The sequence below is a fragment of the Tympanuchus pallidicinctus genome, unplaced genomic scaffold (assembly GCF_026119805.1).
Source record: "Tympanuchus pallidicinctus isolate F22 unplaced genomic scaffold, pur_lepc_1.0 scaffold2, whole genome shotgun sequence".
Classification (NCBI taxonomy): Eukaryota; Metazoa; Chordata; class Aves; order Galliformes; family Phasianidae; genus Tympanuchus; species Tympanuchus pallidicinctus.
The window spans coordinates 13,320,341-13,340,276 of NW_026294721.1; the positions used below are offsets into that span (position 1 = coordinate 13,320,341).

The following is a 19,936-nucleotide window of genomic DNA, read 5'->3' on the forward strand; positions in this document are numbered from 1 at the left end:
CAGCATGCAGTCTGCAAAGCATTATAGATTATAGCCCCCAATTTGTACTCCAAACAGTGTGCCAAATATTTTGATCATTGCTGTTCATTAAAATTGTGTCTTTAACTCCTCTTCCTATTTCACTATCAGCTTCCACTAAACACATAAGATAGATGAGTGGAAGTAGGAGCCCATGCTGTTCTGAGATTAAATAAGGAGATGATGAAAGGTCTTATAGTGAATGAGGAAATAACCCAGGTGTTGTAGACAGGCAATAATGCAAATACTTGGGAAATGAATGAACTCTCATTTTTTGAGCTGGCAATGTTTATGAAAGCATATAAAATGCTTGGATGTTCACAAATAAATTCTAAATTCTATTACTACTCATTTTAAGCTGGAGATTCCCAGTATGGTCATCTGAAGATTATCTTGTTTACAAAGAAATTTCTTGTGAACACTCTCACAGAAATATCCATTTATCTGTCATCTGACTTTTATCTTTCTCACCCTGTTTTCCAATTATGCCAGAGCTACCGCACCAAATGCAGAGCAGTGCTTTTTCTTTTCAACTTCCCTGTTCTATAAATGCCATAATGATGTCCCTCTCTTCCTCTTTAAAAAAACATAGTAAAATATATAAATTATATAATCCAAAGACTCCATCATCTCTGTGGTATGGTGAGAAAAGAACAATGTAAAAGACAAGGATGGCTCTTCTGTCCCAACCTGCAGCAGCCAGCCCAGGTCCCCTGGGAGTGACATATGTCCCTGGTTCCAGGGCATTGAGATAGGAGATTCTGTGTCCCAGAGATGGGAAGGTTCAGTGTGATGATATCAAGATCCAGATGATGAAAAATATTCACAAATCCCGTACCCTTTAAAAAGAAAAGTAGTCAACAACCTAAAGACAGTCAAAGCATAGGGTCTTGTGGTTTCCCCAGCACCACTGAAGTGGTGGGCCGCAGAGTGGAGAATTAAACTTCCGTGCTACTGGTTTATCTACTAGACAACCATCTTATTCCATGAAACAATATGACTTGATCAACACTGCCCTCACAATACTAGCACCTCTCTGCCTGGCTGCTACGTTCTTTTCTTCCCTCTTCCCATGGGAGAGGGCAGCCCTCAGCACTGGTTGTACTGGTAGCTGACTGGGGTGATCTGTATCTTACTACTTCTTCCATGGGGTAGTATTTCTCTGTTTAGCATGGTGACCAATGACTCAATGTTCATGTGCAGTTGGCATTCCACTGAAAACTAGCCCTGAAAAAAATCCTTGTAGTTGAAATAATAGTTTCCTTATAGTCTTCTTTTTCTCTGAACTTCTGTTTTCCTAAATAGCAGCAGGAATCTCAGTAAGGTCCATGTTAAAATAATGATAAGGCATAACCCATGCATCTACAAGCATCTGTTCTGTTGAGTGTATTTATATAAACACATTTCTCAGTTACAGCAGTTCCTATGGTATATGTTCCCATGCTGCCATTTTACATCAACTCTCTAGAACTCTGAGGGAAAAAAGTTAATTTTCTTTAACTGCTTTCCTGTGCACATATTCTCCCTTGTGAAAGGGCCTTTCTGAGGGCTCAGTGTAGCTCCTGAGGAGTTCAGCAACAATAGGAAGACATTGTTAGTTTGTATAGCCAGGATGTGGTTCCATTATTTATGAAGTATTTCAATTGTCTGATGTCATTCAAATTTTCTTTTATTCAGTGCAGGCTACCTACCTCTCTGTGGTGGGAGAAAGAAAACAACCCTTCTTTGCAATCAAACTGTGCGATATGATTAGGTCTGCCAGAATCCTTGGTGCATTCTCAGAACACTGAAATAGTGGTCCCTGAGGACCAGTCCATTGTATATCATTCCTCTCAGTATGGGCAGCTGATAGAAGTCATAGCCTAAAGAAGTTGCACAATCTGAAAAACAAACATACTAGCAGGGGAATGAAGTGAAAAGCAAGAGCAAAGAAAAACAGCATGAAAGAAAGAGATATAATTGGGAAGGGGGAAAATAGTCCAGAGGAAAAATAGATCCCAAGTAAACAGAAATGAATTTAAAAAATGAAAAAAAAGAAACCACCACCAAACTCACAAATCAAGAAAATATGTCCATAAAATAAGGTGGAGCTATAATGCATGCTATGAAAATGAAGGAAACTCGCGAAAAGAATAAAATAAATTTTCTCTCCAAAAATCAAACCCAAGAAGAATGGAGTAACCAAGGGACATGGAGCAACCTAGAGGAGGAAATTCAAGATTAAAAAAAAATTGTAAAAAAAAAAAAAAGAACAAAAAAAAACAAAAAAAAAGAATTTGTCTAGAATAAATCCTGAAATAGCCTGAAGGAATTAAGATTAAGATGTCTCCACCCTTGACATCTTAAGATATGCAACTTGCTATCAATACTGTCCATAAAATATGCAGATCAGAAATTCACTGGGTTTCATATGTTTTTATCTTTGAAAACTGCTCTGTTATTGCACGCGTAAGTTATATGACACCATTTCTGTTTCTTTTTGGATAGTTTTACTCTTCAAAGCAAGCTTTAGGTGCAAACAATTGATTGTGACTTTCAGTCTACATTTATCTATCATCTGGGAATGTCAAAAATGAGGCCCCATTGACTTCCTGGAACTGAGTTAGACAGCTACCTCTGGCAATTACATTTTTCCCCTCCTAAGAAATACATTGGCAAAGTGGTATGACAGAGGACAGCAACAATTGAGGGGACTGGAGCCTTGTGAGGAGAGGCTGGGGAAGCTGGACAGGTTCAACTTAGAGAATGGGTGGCTTTGGGGGATACAACAGCAGCCCCCAGTGACTACAAGGGTGACATCAAGGAAATGGAGCCAGGCTCTTTACAGCAATGCATGAGAATGAGGAACAACAGAGACTGAAACGAGAGAAATTCAGAATGGAGAAAAGCGGAAACTTTTTTCCCCTGTGAATTTTCACCTGTAGAACAGACTGCTCACAGATGCTATGAGGTCCCTCCCATCCTCGCATGTTTTCAAAACCCCTCTGATGCAGACCTGAACAACTTGGGCTGAACACAAGCTGCCCCTGGTCCAAGCAGGGAGTTGGACTAGAGACCTCTTGAGGTTCTTTCCATCCTGAGATTTTCCGTGACCCTGTGCTTTAATTTAAATGACCAGTAACCATGTTGCCATTGATAATTACGGCAGGCTTTACATAAATTACTGTGAGCAAAGCTCAAGTACAAACATGCTTCTGCTTAGAGCAAAGATGACAAAGCCTTAAGTTTGTCAATTATGTTGATACCTATTTAAGACATTTCAGGGCTTGAATCATCTCAGACACTCAAAAATCTGCTTGACCAGGACCTGCAGTTTGCAGCATTCACCCATGCAATCGTAGTATAATAAACAAATCCAAGGACTACAAGGATCTCTGACAGAAGTGCTAAAATATTCATGAATGCAAGTGTCACCAGGAAAAGAGAAACAAGGAACAACAACAAAAAAACCCAACAAGTTCAACTAGAGTTACGCATCACAGTTACACCATATAAACCAGCATAAGTAATACTTTCTGCAGAGGATTAGACATATAGCTTTATGCCATGCTGCAGGTAAAATTATTTTAGAATTATTATGACTACCCGAGTGATCTATGACGTCCTATTTACCATTTTAGTGTTTTTTTTCAAACAGATTTTATGTGCTCTGTTGCAAGCACTCTTCAACCCTCTCTCTAGCTCTAGTCTAAGGACTGCTAACTTCTTTGTACAGTTCTTATGTAGAAAGGTTTGAACTGCAACTCCAGGCTATCGCTACTACTCATGGAGGGGTACAACCTACGAAGGGTATAAATCACGACATATTACACTCCATCCAGCTTCCAGACTTGCCTCTAAAGAGCCATGAGTATTCACTGTATTCACTGTAATAATATTATATTATATTATTATAATACATATAATATATCTATAATATATGTAATACATAAATTATATAATATTATAATATATAATATTACATTATAATATAATGAAAACTGTAGTATTCACTGTAATAATAGCAATAATCTGTTCCTTGGGCTGTGTGCAGCTTAGCATCCCTGGTAAGCAACACACTATGGCACAAACATCTCTTCAGCCACAACGAAAATTAGGTGTTTCTCTTCTAAAAAGCAGCTATCACTATCTTCAGCTGGGCACAGGAAGGATTAGAACCTTTACTCCCAGTCCTGGGACTGATGTAAGAGGGGACAAGCGAGAGCTGCTTTCCAGCACTTTTAAGAAGACACCTATCAGAGACATTGTGAGCAGTTTCCATGATTTTCATGCCACCTAGGAGGTCAGTTTTGATATTCACCCTCCTGGAATGTTCGTCCTACTTGTCCTTCCTTTAACACGTTGTATTTTCTTCTTTTAGATGTAGCTTGCTGTTCTTTGTGAAAGCTCTGTCAAAGATATTGTTCATGCATCTGGTTAGCTGTCACAGGTAATCTGCTAGTTTTTGCTAATGGCTATGGGTCTCTAAAATTGTTTTGCAACTCTAGGCTCCCTGAATAGAAGTGTTGTTTACACTGTGCTCATTTCCTATTTTATTGCTGGTGTAATGGTTCTGTTGTGAAGATTAACTGAGTAGTAGGGCTTCTTAATGTAAACAACCTCACAGTAGAAGAAAGGGAAGTTGGTATAGTTCATCTGAGATCAAAAATATTCTGTAGATGTTATTTTTTAATGAGCAATGGCATGAATGCCTTAACAGTTCCCACTGTACGATGTCAGAAGAATGTCAGAAAAGGTATAATGAAAAAAACATTCTATGATAAATTGTTCTCATGATATGGGCATTACATCTTTTTCTTATATTTACACATAATTCAATTTGCTATTTAAAGACAAAGCTCTGTCAGGGACTCCTCTGGTTTGTCCAGCGGTTCAGACAGGCATGCTTGGCCATCTGAAATGTAAAGAAAAAGGCCATTACATTTCCCGAGGAACCACAGTACTCCCTAATGTTTACAAGCCATCCTTATGTCTGACACAATAACAGGAGAGAGAGACATTATGTATAAAACAATTAGATCAGATATGCTTGAGATGGCTCACTGCAGCTGACCATGGTATCTGTAATGCCTGCTTCACAAGTCAGGCTGAACCCAAAAGCTGAATAGTTATGTCTTGGATAAATGCTGTTGGGTATCCTTTAGCTTTTTGTGCCATACTTTGCTGAGGTGTTGACATTCTTTTAGCTGCCTGAGATTTCCAGAAGACCTGAGATCTTCAGTAGAAGGATTGATGGAAAAAATGGATCTCCATTGCACATTGCTCTATTGATCTGCCAGGCCTAACTTTCTCTGAGAGCTCATCACTAGATGAAGAGGGACATTCCATCACATCCAGCAAGCAGTCTCCATCACTGGCTTCTGTTGCTCCTAATCCTGTGAGACTGATGTAGAGTAAAATAGTGGAGGAGTTCCTGGCTGGGATTATAGTGTAGCTTTGCAGTGCCATTGGTGATACAGCTATTTATGGCCAGCAAACAGGCATCAGGGAATTCTGGCAGAGATGTTAGTGCTCAGATGATTATAAGGCAGCTATTGAGAAACTAGTATGATAACTGAAACATATGATACTAAAATAACCATCACAGATCAAATCCTTAATTCTTAATGTATATCATTACTCCACACCACAAACTACACAAAAATGCAAACACACACTTCATTGCTAAGGTCCAAGCTGACACATTTACACTGGCATGTGGCACACTTTACATGCTTTTAAGGCATTTCATAGTGCTGCACAATCTTTATAGAAAGTCTAAAAAGAAAAAAAAAAAAAAAGGGATTTTGAAGGGAAGGATTGAGATCCTAATTTTCCTACTTCCAAAGATATTTTTGGGAGAGACCGGAAGATCTGATCTGCCACAGTTGGAACAAGGTACAAATGTTTGCAGTTTTAATGTTGCACGGAGTGAGGAGCTGAACCAAATGGATCAATTATAGAGAAGACATGATGAAAAAACTGTAATTTTCATGTCTGGATTACCACTTACATCAAAGGTGGGATTTTGGATAAGAAGCTGAAATTAATATCCATGTGTAACACTAGTTGGCATTTTTATGCCTAAGAACTCCACCTGCCATCAGAAGAGCTGGTTATTTTGTTCTCAGTGTTCATGAATGCAACATTACCTACCTTTGTCTGTCTCACATTTTAAGTACTATCACAATACATCTTTATCATGTCTTCATTACACACCTTTATTTCCATATCCCATGCAATCTCTCCCCAGTACAGAGAATGAGGCTCATTTAGACAATAGTTACTCAATACATTTTCATCTTTGTTCTCTGTAGTGATTTCTACCATTTTTACTTTCTTCTGCAAACAGAATAATTAATTTTTATTTTTAAATTGAAGCTTATTTGTATGCGCTTCCAGCTTCCCACAAACTTGATTTTCATCATGCTTTTGAAAGATGAGTTTTGTCACATGCATTCTGCAATTGGCAAGTAAAAATGCAGAGAGAACAAGGTAAAAGACAGAATAATGGTGTATTTTTCAAGTACATAATATGATGCAGTATTTTACATGTTCAGAGCCCTGCTCCTGATAATGTCCACTGCAGCTGTGAATGTTACATTTCTCACTTTCCTGCCAAATTTCAAGTGCCTTCTCTAAGGACAAGAGTTTATGAAAGAAGAGGTCACCAGCATTTCTAACACACATGAAACGTAGCCTAATTCTGGGAAATGCAATGAACTCTTCTAGGTGAAATATTAAAAAAGAAAAAAATAAATTAAAAAAAAAATCAGTTGGAGGCAGTTACGGGCATATAACATTTCAGTTTTAGGATCTGACAATTGATACAAAACCATAAAAATCTTATGGTGGTGTTTTTCTGAAAGCATCAGCTGCTGCTAAAGAGCACTCCTCCAAAAAAGCCATTGAGTTCATGATAACCTAAGGGTCATGTTGGTTTCTATTTCAGTCCTGAAAAGAATGTCTGGTGCTGAGAATGTTTCTCTGTTCCTTACAGCTAGGAAAAATACTGCTTCTCAGATCTGTAGCAGGATGTCTTTTTATATGAACTTTCAGTTTTAGACTAGATTTGGAAATTTGATTCCTTGAAATATTTCAGAATTCGCTTCCTGAAACTCAAGCATTTCATGGAGGAAAATCTCTCTAAAATTTTTGTGCAAATATGAACAAGACGGAGTAATGCTTATATTAGATTATTAATATATGTATTAATGCGAAGCCTTATATTTTTGCTCTTTCCATACCATGTTTTCCCAATATGATCTCCTTTTTCAAGGAAAAGAATGGTCTTGTAGTTAAGGTATTCAAGTGGGATTCAGAGCACATGAATTCAATTCCCTTGCCTGCTTGGAAACTGCTCCATGTGGTGGATTTGTTCCATCTTGATACATTTTCCCATCTGTCAGATGGCTACTGTAGTGTAAAGGCTGCCACCTGGCAAGTTTCTAACTGGCTCAGAAGGCTTTATTCTTATCTCCTCATCTGCTGGTGAGGCAACTCAACCTGCCAGTTTCACACCATCTAAGATGTGATGGAGTCAATGGACATGCACCTGGCGGGTGACCCGTTTGTGCACCACAACTGCTGTACAGTTCAAATGCTAGAGATACATATACTCTAGTCTTTTCAACAGATCTCAGGTCCACTGCAGATGAGTGGAAATACAATTACATGTATGTCCCAATAATTTATGAAGGTTTCTGGTCCTGTTTTTTTTCTGTGTTTTTTTTTTTTGTTGTTGTTGTTTTGTTTTTTGTTGTTTTTTTTTGTTTTTTAATTTTTAAAAGAGGACTGTTTCAGTGAATTTTGAATTCAAGAACCTTAATATTGATATGCATATTTGTGCATTTATGTAAAACAAAACATCATTTCTCCATTAAAACTTACTCTCCTTAAGCCTAGATCACATTGTTTGCATTTTGGTTAAAATCTCTCTTCAGCACTGATTTTAGATTGGTTATAAATAAATCTACACCATTTTTGTATGTACTGTATTGCTACATTGCTCTAACTAATCTTGATATAATCACCAGGAAGTGTGTTACCTTTTCACTCTTTTATGTTTAATGGATCCCAACTCACATTTTTTGCAGATAATGGGAATGCAATGAGTATTCTGACAATTCTCTTTATATGAATCTTTCTTCATTTTTACACTAGAAATAATGACAAACATTTATACAATCTTACATCTGAACTAAATAGATGAATTCAACATTTCCGCTCTGAATTTCTGCTTATGATGCCATGAATATATTTCCTGTTTTCTTTATTTCTCCAAAGGGATGCCATCCATTCTCTCACCATAAAAGCTGTAATCTGAAGCTGCTGATTGCAGTGTGATTGGTAGAACAGTGTTATTTTATTGACATACAGGGTTAAGAAAGTATCATGGAAGTGAATAGATTTTGAATATATCTAGTTGTTTGATGTCCATTACTAAGAAGGATCAATTATAATGCGAGTAATTACGGACTTTTTTATTTGCTGCTTTGCAAAGCAGGCTTGATTTTTCTTTCATTTATCCTAGCTGTGTTCTGATTGAACTTCACCAACTTCCCTGAAATTATACTGTTTTCAGCCTTAGTTAAAGGTTAGATTCAATTTATGTTTGCCAGAGTTAATTACTCTTGAGTGGCATGGCTCAAATTTAAAGAAAAGTAAAAGGAAATACTATCCTTTAGTATATGTTCAGATTCACTTCAAACTTTGCAATACTTCTCCACAGAATTGTTGAGATAGCCTTTGAGAGAGATCATGATCTGGTGAGACCTTACAAGACTTTGCTCTCAAAGAGATCTGAAGATCAGCCAAGAAACAATAAACATTATGTGCTAAGGAAGAAGAATGAATATATAATTTATAGTGTATAATTATTATTTAATATTAATTCTTAGGGCTGCAAGAAAATGACTAGACTGTCAACTTGAGGATGTTGCAAGATCAATGGTACCTATCAGAAATCCCATACATGACTGATATGAGCTAGGAAACCATAAAAAAGACTTTTTTTTTTTTTTTTTTTTTGTCTTGATATAACAAAAGTAGAGTCAGTGGTGAAAAAAAACACAACAAAGCAATTGTTCATTTTCTGACTGACAAGAAGACTGCATTGGCAAAAAGAAGGTCCAAAGAAAGGACTGAGAAACCAGAAAGGGGATAATAAGATGCAAATGATGGCTGCTCCAGGGTACCCATCAAGATCCATGCTTGAACATCGCAGAATAATCAGGACAATTAATGAAAACAATTTCATAGATTGTGACACACACCTTTGTTACTGCTGTGGTCAGGACTGGGGTAGGAACAGGCTGCTTTCTTTTGTGTGCCAGGGACCAGGTGAATGAGAAGACTACAATGGGTCAGAGCCCATTCTAACCCTCATGTCATCAATGTCTATTCACCACTTGGTATTATTAACATTTTATTAGGTTATTGATTAATAGCTTTTGTTTAGACAATGAAAGATTACTGAAGACTTAGACCAGAATTAAGGTTGCAAAGCTCTAGGTGCTACATGCGTCCAGACATTCTCACGGTCTATGAGTGCCAGCAGTCATCACTTGTAACAAATGCATTACGCCTTATCCTACCCTGGTCAAGACATAGTTCATCACTGAGTTTCAGACAGTCCTGAGGGAGTAATGTTTATTGATTTTTCTGAATTCAATCTACATGGCAAAGTAATAAGATACACAACTTCACTTTTTTTTTTTATTACAGTTGCTCAATGAGAAGTGCTCTTCAAAGTTTAAGTGTCAGTGTTTAAAGATCAATTGTCTTGTGACCAAGTATTTTTAGATATTAAAAAAAATTTTTTTTTTAATTCATGCCTCCACACTTCTAGTTCCTTGGGAAGCAAATAATCATCCAGTAGAGGGAGCAAAAGCTACCCTGAAAATGACTAAAGAGCAGTTAAATTTTGTTAGTTGAATAATTTACTGTACAACTCTCGTATCTTTTGAATAAATTATTCAGAAAATATATATTTCCATTACTCACCAATGTCTAGTGCTCCTGGAATAATTCACAACTATATTAACCACAAATTTTACCCAGTGAATTCAATTATTCTGTAAAATAAAACATCCATGCTCCAAACTGTGCAAAAACTACAGAAAGTGATGCCGAAAGCAAATAAAGACATAATCAGCTAACTATTCAGACAACTTATATGATAACAGAGCATATGAGCAACCACATATTGATTTTAGTGGTAAGACAGTGGATCAAAACAAGCACAAAAGAAAAATAATTATTTGAAATGCCAAAAAAAAAAAAAACCAACCACAAAACATTGTAATAGCTGCTTCTAACAGCCATCCTTATGCAACAGAAGAGATACTCTACATATTAAGATGAAGAGCGTGACACAAAATGGTAATTTAAAAGTTTTACTATTAAATGATATTAGTATTAAGAAGGAAAAATATTTCATAGGATTATAGAATCATTTGAGTTGGAAAGGACCCTTAAAGGTCATCTAGTTCAACTCCCCTGCAAGGAACAGGGACATGTACTGGGGCCCATCTTGTTTAGTATCTTTATTGACCTAGATGAGGGGATTGAATGTACAGTTGTACAGAAAGTCGTGCCAGAGGAGGTTTAGGTTAGACACAAGGAAAAGCTTTTTCTCTCAGAGAGTGGTCAGGCACTGGAATGGCCTGCCCAGGGTGGTGGTGGACTTGCCATCCCTGGCAGTGTTTAAGAAGTGTCTGGATGAGAAGCTATGAGATATGGATTAGTGCTTGTGGTAGCAACAGTAATGGGAGGACAGTTAGACTAGATGATCTTGCAGGTCCTTTCCAACCTTGTGATTCTACAGCGTATAGCTACATCAGGTACTCAGAGTCCCATCCAACCTGATCTTGAACATCTCCAGGGATGGAGAGCTACCATCTCTCTGGTATGTCTGTTCCAGTGTCTCACCACCCTTACTGTAAAAACTTTTTCCTTATATCCCACTGTTGACCTTTGAAAACAAGGAAAAAGCATCTGATAAATTCTTGGTGATAGTGGGCAAAGTTTCACTAGAAGTATCAATAACCATACATAAGAAACAGTTGACTCACCCAGCTAGTGATAGGACTTCCAGCTATAGAACACTCCTTATCAGTAAGCAGCCTTCATATAGGAGATGTTCTCCTTTCAGAAGCTAGCCTTAAATGAGCCCAGGAAGATCATGTGGGAAGCACAGCTGAATTGCTTGCACCTCCTTCACCAGGTGCTCAGTCATCAGATCAGGCTATGACATAACAGTTCTGTTACACCAACATAAATCTTCTCTTTTTTAGTTTGAAAGCATTTCCCCTTGTCCTACTGCAACAGGATCTGCTATGGAGTCTGCCCCCTTCTTTCTTACAGCTCCCCTTCAGATACTAAAAGGCTGCCCTCATGTCTCCCTGGAGCCTTCTCTTTTCCAGGCTGAACAGCCCCAGCTCTCTCAGCCTGTCCTCATAGGAGAGGTGTTCCAGCCCTGAGAGCATTTTTGTGGCCTTCCTCTGGACATGTTCCAAAAGATCTATGTCTCTCTTACACTGAGGATCCCACATCTGCATGCAGTACTCTAGGTGATGTCTCACCAGCGCAGAGTAGAGAGGCAGGATTACTTCCCTTGACCTGCTGGTCTTGCTTCTTCTGTTGTGGTCTGGGATATATTTCTCTTTCTGGGCTGCAAGTGCAGACTGCTGGCTCATGTCCAGCTAGCCGTTCACTAGTATCCCCAAGTCCCTTTCAGCAGGGATCTGCTCTATCCTCACATCCCCCAGCTTGTACTGTTATTGGGGTTGCCACTACCCAGGTGAAAGACCTTATTCTTGGCTTTGTTGAACCTCATGAGGTTCCCTCTGGACCCGCAGAGGCACTCTATCCTACTGTTGCTGTTATTGATGAAGATATCAAAGAGTATTGGTCTCTGTACGAACCCCGTGGTTCACTACTTGTCACTGACCTCCACATGAACATTGAGCCATTGACCACCACTCTCTAGATATAAACTTGTAACTAGTTCCTTGTTCACTGAACAGGGGTTTCAGGGCCCCCACTAGCACTCTTTAACCTAGCTATGCTGTCCCACACCTTATCATGGACGGATTTGCTATTACCTCCTCCCCCTTCAAACCTAGTTCAAAGCCCTACCAATGAGCCATGCTTGCTTTTCCCCAAAGACCTGCTTTTCCCTTTCAGAGAGGTTCGTTCTATGTTGCTGTGAATTGCTAGAAATAACAATTATGTCTTAAATCTTCACTGATGCTTGAGCTTAAACAGCTTATGTAATGAAAGCTGGATATTAATCTCATTAAATGAGGGAAGGAGAACTGCAAATAAAGAAAAAACAAGCCCCTTTCTAGCTTCTTCCTCAGACTGAATGTGGCTGAAAGAGGTGTTATTTTGCAATTAATGAGGCATAGGACAAAGTGACCGAGATGTAGAGCCATGGAAAACTCGAAACCCTCAGCCACACCAAAGTCCTAAAATTCCTGGAAGCAAACCTGCTTTGAGTGTATTTCATTTCCAGTATGAGTGTTGTCAGTAATGGTAGGATATTAATCCCAGGGATCAAAATAACTACTTGCATAGCAGATATGTATTATCAGCTTACAGTAGACCAACAGAACTTCTCTACATGTATTTAAACTCTGTTGTACATTGTGGCAAAGCTAATTAAAGCTATAGCTGATCAGCTTGCTTTAGTATTTTGCATGTGTACTTATTCAACCACTAAGATCTGTGTCATGGCTGGTACTTTTTTTTTTTTTCCTGGGAAAACAATGTCAGCAGGCAGTTGCTATTGAAGCAGAAGGCTCAGAAGAGACCATGCAGGCAGGAAAAATAAAGACGGATGGTTTGTTTTCTTTTCTGATTTTGTATATACTAAATTTGTGTGTTTGTGGCATATTGTAGTTTGGCTGAGGTAAATGAGAGTATTAACTCATGCCGAATTCAAGATAACAAGCATGTTTGCAGTATTCTCACTGAAATCACTAAGTTGTATGACAAACAGATTTGGGCAGCACTGAGACTTTTTTCAGTATCATGACAAATATGGTCTTGTCTTTCACCTGTGACAGATAAAATCTGTCCCAGAGTTGTACTTAACATGCTATCTGTGCTAGATCTGACCCTTAACAGTGTCATAGACTGCTTTCCCTTTCGTGCTGAATTTGGAGTAGGATAAGAAGCAGTATGTCAGAGTTATTTACAATTGTAATCTATGCAGGTAAGTGTTGTTTATAAAACACCCTTTCCTACCCTGTGCTGCTGGTGCTGAAGTTTAATTTTCTCCTGGTTAAAACCAATGCTGATCATACTTGCCTTAATCTTGCAGCCCTCTCTCCAGCTGGTTTCTGTATGCATACTGTGAGAGCAGGCTCAGAAAGCACAGATGCAAGATGCGTCCTTAAAAAGGCATTGGAGAGGGGGCTGATATGCCTGGTGCATTCCAGCTATGATGACCTTGCAGTAGGGTTAGCATGGGACTAGTGAACCAAGGCATTGTATTTCAGGCTATTGAACACTGCCCTCTCCCTTACAGTTTCAAAGGGGGAGATTTGTATTTTAAATTGAAGGTATGACCTTTGACCTTGCTTTTTAATTAAGCACCTAGCTAGCAGGTTTCACAAGCCATGTTATTACCTGTGGGTTTACTATTAGATATTAAGATAAAGGATTCAGAGAGTATGTGGTCTTGGGTCTTTCTCTTTTCTTACAATGCCTTAAAGCCCTCTTTCTTTCTTCAGGTTTAAAGATTTTATACCAGCAATAAAATCCAAATTAGAAAAATAATGGCTCATCCTTCTGGAGAGGTTTGATCAAATCGTACCACTGGGACTTCTTTGAAGTCAGTAAGCAGAATTTGTCCTGTGGTATCTCAAGGAAATAGGCAAATTAGAAAAGGCTTGGTCATTGAAAAAAGACAAACTAAATGAGACACCAAAGCTAACTTCCACCTGCCAAAGCCCTTCCCACACATGGAAGCTTTGAAGTAGAATGAAAAGACTAAGCGAAGCCATAATTACATCTTGTTTAATTTGGCCCTTTAAACAGCAAACCTTTTAACAGACTTTTCTACACATCTGTATACTGCTCTTCCAATCAGCATAGAGCTTAATAACAGATGATTAAAAATTAAATCTACACTTTATGTTTCTGCTTTGCTCAATATTGCACATGTACTTAGAGTTAAGCATATGTTTAACGGCTTTGAGGAATCAGGACTTTTCTCTTTTTCTTCAGGATGTCTTTCTTCTGTCTTTGGAAAATGTGGTTAACATCATGTACATTATGCCCTTGTGGGAAAGAATTAATCTTGGGCTGGAATGTATAGGGATCATCCTAATAGGATTTAAGTTGCTTTTTTCCCCTTTCCTTTCAGTATTCATAGTGTCTGGGAAGAAATGGGTTTGTGTGGCTATTTCCTATATTAGCATCTGTTAGAAAGGTGTTCTAATGGCCATTTAGTTCGTGGTGATTACTCAAAGTGCAGAAAATAGGATTAGTACTTTTGACTATATTTTACAAGATAACTGAAATTCTTCATATTTGGGTGCTGAGTGAATTTTTAAAAAAACATTACAATAAAACTATTCTGTGCAAAACTTCTTTAAATCTCAAAAAGAATAAGACTGGTTACTGGAAGTTCCTGACTTTGTTGGTTCCTCCAACTCCCAAGGGATCAATTTTCACAGTAACTGTAACTATCTGAACTTTGAGGTATTGAAATAGCGTTAGTAAGGTGTTGGGAGAGCAGAAGAAGATGAGAAATTAGCTTCCAAGAAAAACAGCTTGCTATTTTGCTCAAAGCTGTACAGAAATTTCATTAGGAGAGAGTGGGGTGATGGTTGTGTACTCAGGTTAATAAGCCTTGTCCCATGGTGGTGGCTCTCCATGCTGTACTCCTGGCTGCTGTATTACTTACTTCTCTCCAAGAGCCGTAAGAGCCATTTGCTTCTCTCAAATGAAGCCTCTGCAGCTTCAACTCTGCCTGTAGCCTGAACATCAAAGATAGCAGTATGCAGTTTCTTCACAGCATTCTTATTCTAAAGTTTCTTCTCACTGAAACCAAATCTAAAGAACCCTTCTCATCATTCAGCACTCTAGTCTTGCTTCTTTTGAAATCAGATAGATTTTTTTTCTTTCCAAGAAAAATTCAGAGTTCCAGAGTATCAAGGGAGCCTCTGGCACAGATTTCCTGAGGTTCTGTGTTAGACACACCAGAATATGATGCTTGCAGTCTGCTCTGCTTATACAAAATTGCATAAACATGCATGACCTGTATACAAAATAATTCAGAGCCTTAGGAATGAATTCCTTTTCTCACCCACCAACTCTTTGTCATCAGTGTAGCTTGCAAAGGTGAAAGGAGTCAGTGAATTAATTTTACTTGGAGAGAATTTTAAAAGCAGGAGAGTTTAAAAGCACCCTCTCATTTTGGTTACTCTTGCCGACTTCATTAGCTTTTCACCCTGGCAAGTCACAGGTCAATCTCATATTGAAAACTTGCTCCCACACAGTTAGGTAATGCCCTTGGTGAGAAAATGCAATTAATAAATAACAAACAGTAATATGTGTGAGACAATGCATGTCTTGAGAGAAAAGAGTCTGAGATTCTATAAACAGCTGAACAATGTATTTTCAGTTTCTGGAGTGGGAACTAAGACAGATCCCCTCTGTCCTATGTAGCCATATATTGCTTTACAAATTTATTGCAAGAAGTTGTTTTTTCCCCTCTGTAAACAATTGGGATAGATGTGAACAACTTCCAAATAGCAACATAAGTTTAATTCATCTGTCTCAAGTGACATAACATATGTCACTGGGGCCTGTTGCAGAAGCATGGAAGTCTGCTACATCGTGTAGCATTATGCTTTATAGCCATACCAGCATTGTCATTAATACCAGTGCATTTTGAAAAAGGAAATGTATGTGGCAACTATGGCAGTCCTTTCTCCATGTATCTCCCTCCAGCAGGGTGCTAAATTTCGCTTTTTTGGGGAGAAGGTGTTGGGAAAATTCAAACTCTCTTGAAAAGATTTTTTTTTCCTGCACCTTTTCTAGAATAAAAGCCCTTTTATCAGCAAAAGTACAATGTTTTCTTTCTCTTTCCTTCCATTTTCTATCTGCTGTGAATATAAAATGAGATCTGAGTGAGAAAAGTAAAGTAAATCTGCTGTTGATTCACTAAAATGTCTAGCCTCAGCTCTGGAAATTCAAGAAATTTTCAGTACAATCTTGACTATTCTGCGTACTATAGTTTGGTATTTGATGATGTAATCATTTCAACCATAGAACATAAAATCTGGATTAGAGGGAGATTATATTGATCTAGTGGAGACATTTTTCAGTGGTGTCAATTGATGACCTAACCATTTGTGTTTCTACTTTAAATAGACGTAAACTCTGTTTCTGTAGTCATGATAGAATAAACAATTGACTTCTATGAAATCAATGGCTTACCTAAAACACCTCTTTTCAGGGAAACCAAACAGGTGGAAAAACCTTGGTCAGTCCTGATTGCATTCATTGTTTAGATTAATAAATCTTAATTATTAAAAATTATGCCACTATTTGCGTAATACACTCAGCCAAGAACCCCAGATAAAAATATGCAGATAATAATACTGTTTAGAAATATCATATCAAGAGTTTTAAAAGTAAGTAGAGTCATGGCATGTGTTATCTATTATCTATAACACAGACTGTGATATTTTAACTTAAAAAGGTTTTCAAACAATTTAAAAATATTGAGACCGCGGAGTGGAAACAAGCCTGAAGACATGGTAGTTGCACTTTTCAGAGTCAAACAAGACACTGTACAAGTAAACTCTCCATTTCACAATCCCTATACAGTGAGAGCCCCAAAACTATTTATCAGCCAGAGATGACAAAAACAACTCCAAAGAATATATACAACCTTCACATTGAACAGATGTTTTACCACTTACATGCTACAGTCCTGAAATTTTTAGAATTACTCAGGCGCTGCAGAAGCTGTGAGGCCTCTCTGTTTATTGCTCCTGGTGGATATAAAATCAAATAATGATTTGTTTGTCATTTTATTTTATGGAAAGTTTTACACTGTCTAGTCCATAACAACCGTGTTGATCTTTCAAATGAAACATAAAACTTGAGGTTTAAAATGCTTCTTTTCATTAATATCTTTAGGGGGTGTAAGGGATTTTTTTTTTTTTTTTTTGGTGTCAAGATTAAGAGTATTAGCATCCTGACTAAATTACCACTCTGGTAATTACATCCTTCTTATCTACATATCCCCCTGCAGCTTCAATGGAATATGGTTTGTTCCTCTCCTCCTCTCCCAATATATTGTGTAGTGCCGTTATGTGCTATTAAGTGGTTTGCTTAAGTATGCCCAAAAGCTGCCACTAGCAACACATAGCTTAAACTTGCTTATTAGGTACTTGTTATCCCTTCCTTTTCTGAATATATGAGCTTAAATAGATCTAAAGCCATTCAAAAGATGGGCAAGGTGGAGGTTGTCACTTTCTTATACGTGAGCAGCACCTCTCCTGGGTAAAGCCTTAAGGAATGAATGTTTGCCATTTGTGGAGAAGGAACGATTTTTACTCCTCATACTACACATGCTCCACAGAGTTCAGAAAGAAATGCTAAGATAAGTGAAAACCGAGGGAAAAACCTTATGGGAGTACATAGGAAAATCCTCAGTCCACTTTACTGCACGCTAGCTGTTTCTCAGAGTTTCTCTCTTTGGGAAGGGATTTTCAAGACAGCCTAAAGAATAGAAAACTATTCTACAAAAACTACATTCGATTTCAGTGATAGTAAAGTACTTGGAAATCCAAGTTATTGAATATAATAGCAGGGAGCAAAGCCAGAGACACCATGTTGTCCTCTGGGAATTAGGTTAATGCCAAATCTTTTTATGTACAAAATGTTTAGATACTGCAATGACAGCAGCAATAAAAACCCTAGGCAGACAGACAATAAACAATGATTAAATATGAATTAGTGTCTTTTTTTGCCCAAAATAAAAGTCTGCTAGTTTTGAATGATGTTCCTTCGCTCTGCTGTTGGGGCAGTGGAAACTAAGGATAAGACAAGGAATACATCAGGAAATAGTGAGATATTGACCAATGCATGAAGAGTATGTTATAAGAGACACCTTGGCACACACAGAGAAGTCAACCCTACCTATGATGGTAGTGAATGATGACACTTATCTAAGGTAAAGGTGAGGAGAGACTCTAGTGGGGTTGTGATTAAGTTCATTACAACTAAGAACTTGGCCAAGAAATTTCTGTCTTTCATTGTGGTGAAACACTCACCAAGAACTGGTTTAGCTGCTGTATTTTAAGCTTTAAAACCATTAGAAAGAGCTATTAATATGACTAAATTGGTAAATATAATTGGTAGAGGGATATATAGCTAGTTACAGCTATATATGAAGTATTCTATTCATTGCTGCAACTCTTTGTTCCCAGCACTCTTTTTCTAAGTTTGCATCTCTTAGATGAATTTTAATGATACAAACATCAAGAACAAAAAAGTGCTGATTTCTCTACTGATAGCTTCAGTTCCCTCAATCACAATCTTCATGGATAAATCACTTTACCACAAATCATTTTGAACCTACAGAAGCAGTAGTATAAAGCTGATTATAGTATAAAGCTGATATAACATAGGGAAAGTAGTGTAGTTGTATCTGATCAAATTTCTTTATGGAGTTATGCATTTTGCAATAACCTAAGTAGTATGGTTAGGCAACAAAAGCCATTTTATTCTTAAAACAAATGGCAGATAAATGGTTGGCTGTACAGTATTATTTCATTTGGCCTGAACTGCTTTTGATGACATCATTAACTTCTACGTTAGAGGGATAGGAATGTAAGACAATTTTCTTGGCAAATTAAACATTATTGATATTGGAATGCAAATAAAAAGTTAAAACAGATCCATCATTCATCTTTACAAGTGAAAGTAAAATACAACATGTTTTCTGTTAGTATAGTTTGGATAAGTTATGAGAAACTGCCTGCAAGTGGGTGATCCAGAGTTCTTTGAACTTTGTCCTAGGAATGAGGGTCATAAACTCCCAGACAGCATGTGGAACTCTGAACTGATAACCACTGAATGGAAACAAGATTGAGGGAGAGTCTCTGTTGAACACTTTGTCCAAGCATCAGATACTGTGATTGTCAGTGAAAGGAAGAAGATGGAAAATGAGGAGAGTGATTAGGTTAGGACGCTGTGCAATTGGGTCTCTGTTGGGATTCTTGGTTAGTTCTAGGAAGTCAATGGGAAGTTAGAAGAGTTCCAGAGCTCCAGTGACAAATGTTTTTAAAACATCTGGGAGAAAAAGATTTCAGAACTAATTTAGTTTAGTTTATAAAAACAAAGCTAGCTGAGCAGAATCTCCAATAGCTATGAAGGGAAGATAATTAGTTCTTCAATTTGAGAAGCAATAGTAGAACTAAAACAAAATGCTGGAAGATAAGGTTAAGGCTAATATTGGATATTTTCTATATAATACCCTATATTTAAATAGAATAAATAAGGACTGTTATCAGTGTATGATAAACAGAACAGGCTGGCAGAGGTATTCCTCTGGCTTAATTAGACAATTAGGTGTTTTGGAAATCAACATTCCTTGTAATATCAGTAGAAAGTGATACAAGCTTCATGTCAGGTCCCCATGTGCATTCTTATCACTTCTTGAAGCCCCTAACTATTCAATAAAATTTGGCTTTTGATACTATGACACTGTCAGTGGACATGAACTCCTTGCCCTTTTTTATGCATGATCAGTTCAGAAAGTAAATCCTGCTGTTCCTGGCACTTTTGTTAATAGCCTTATGCTCTGATGCAGAAAATATGTGAACACAGTCAGATTTTACCTGTATTCACATAGGAACAACTTTCAAATTTGTTAAGATGCAGAAAGGAGATGAGCAGGATTCTC

The 19,936-nt window shown here is 37.6% G+C and overlaps 1 long non-coding RNA gene across 1 annotated transcript; it reads right to left on the reverse strand.

The window, feature by feature from the left end:
* Positions 1-4,679: 4,679 nt before the first annotated feature.
* Positions 4,680-11,528, reverse strand: LOC128080753 (uncharacterized). Its single transcript, XR_008206875.1, has 2 exons — positions 11,073-11,528; positions 4,680-4,912 (listed from the first exon to the last, which is right to left on the reverse strand). It is a non-coding gene; the product is annotated as an uncharacterized LOC128080753 (long non-coding RNA).
* Between the last annotated feature and the right edge of the window lie 8,408 nt (positions 11,529-19,936).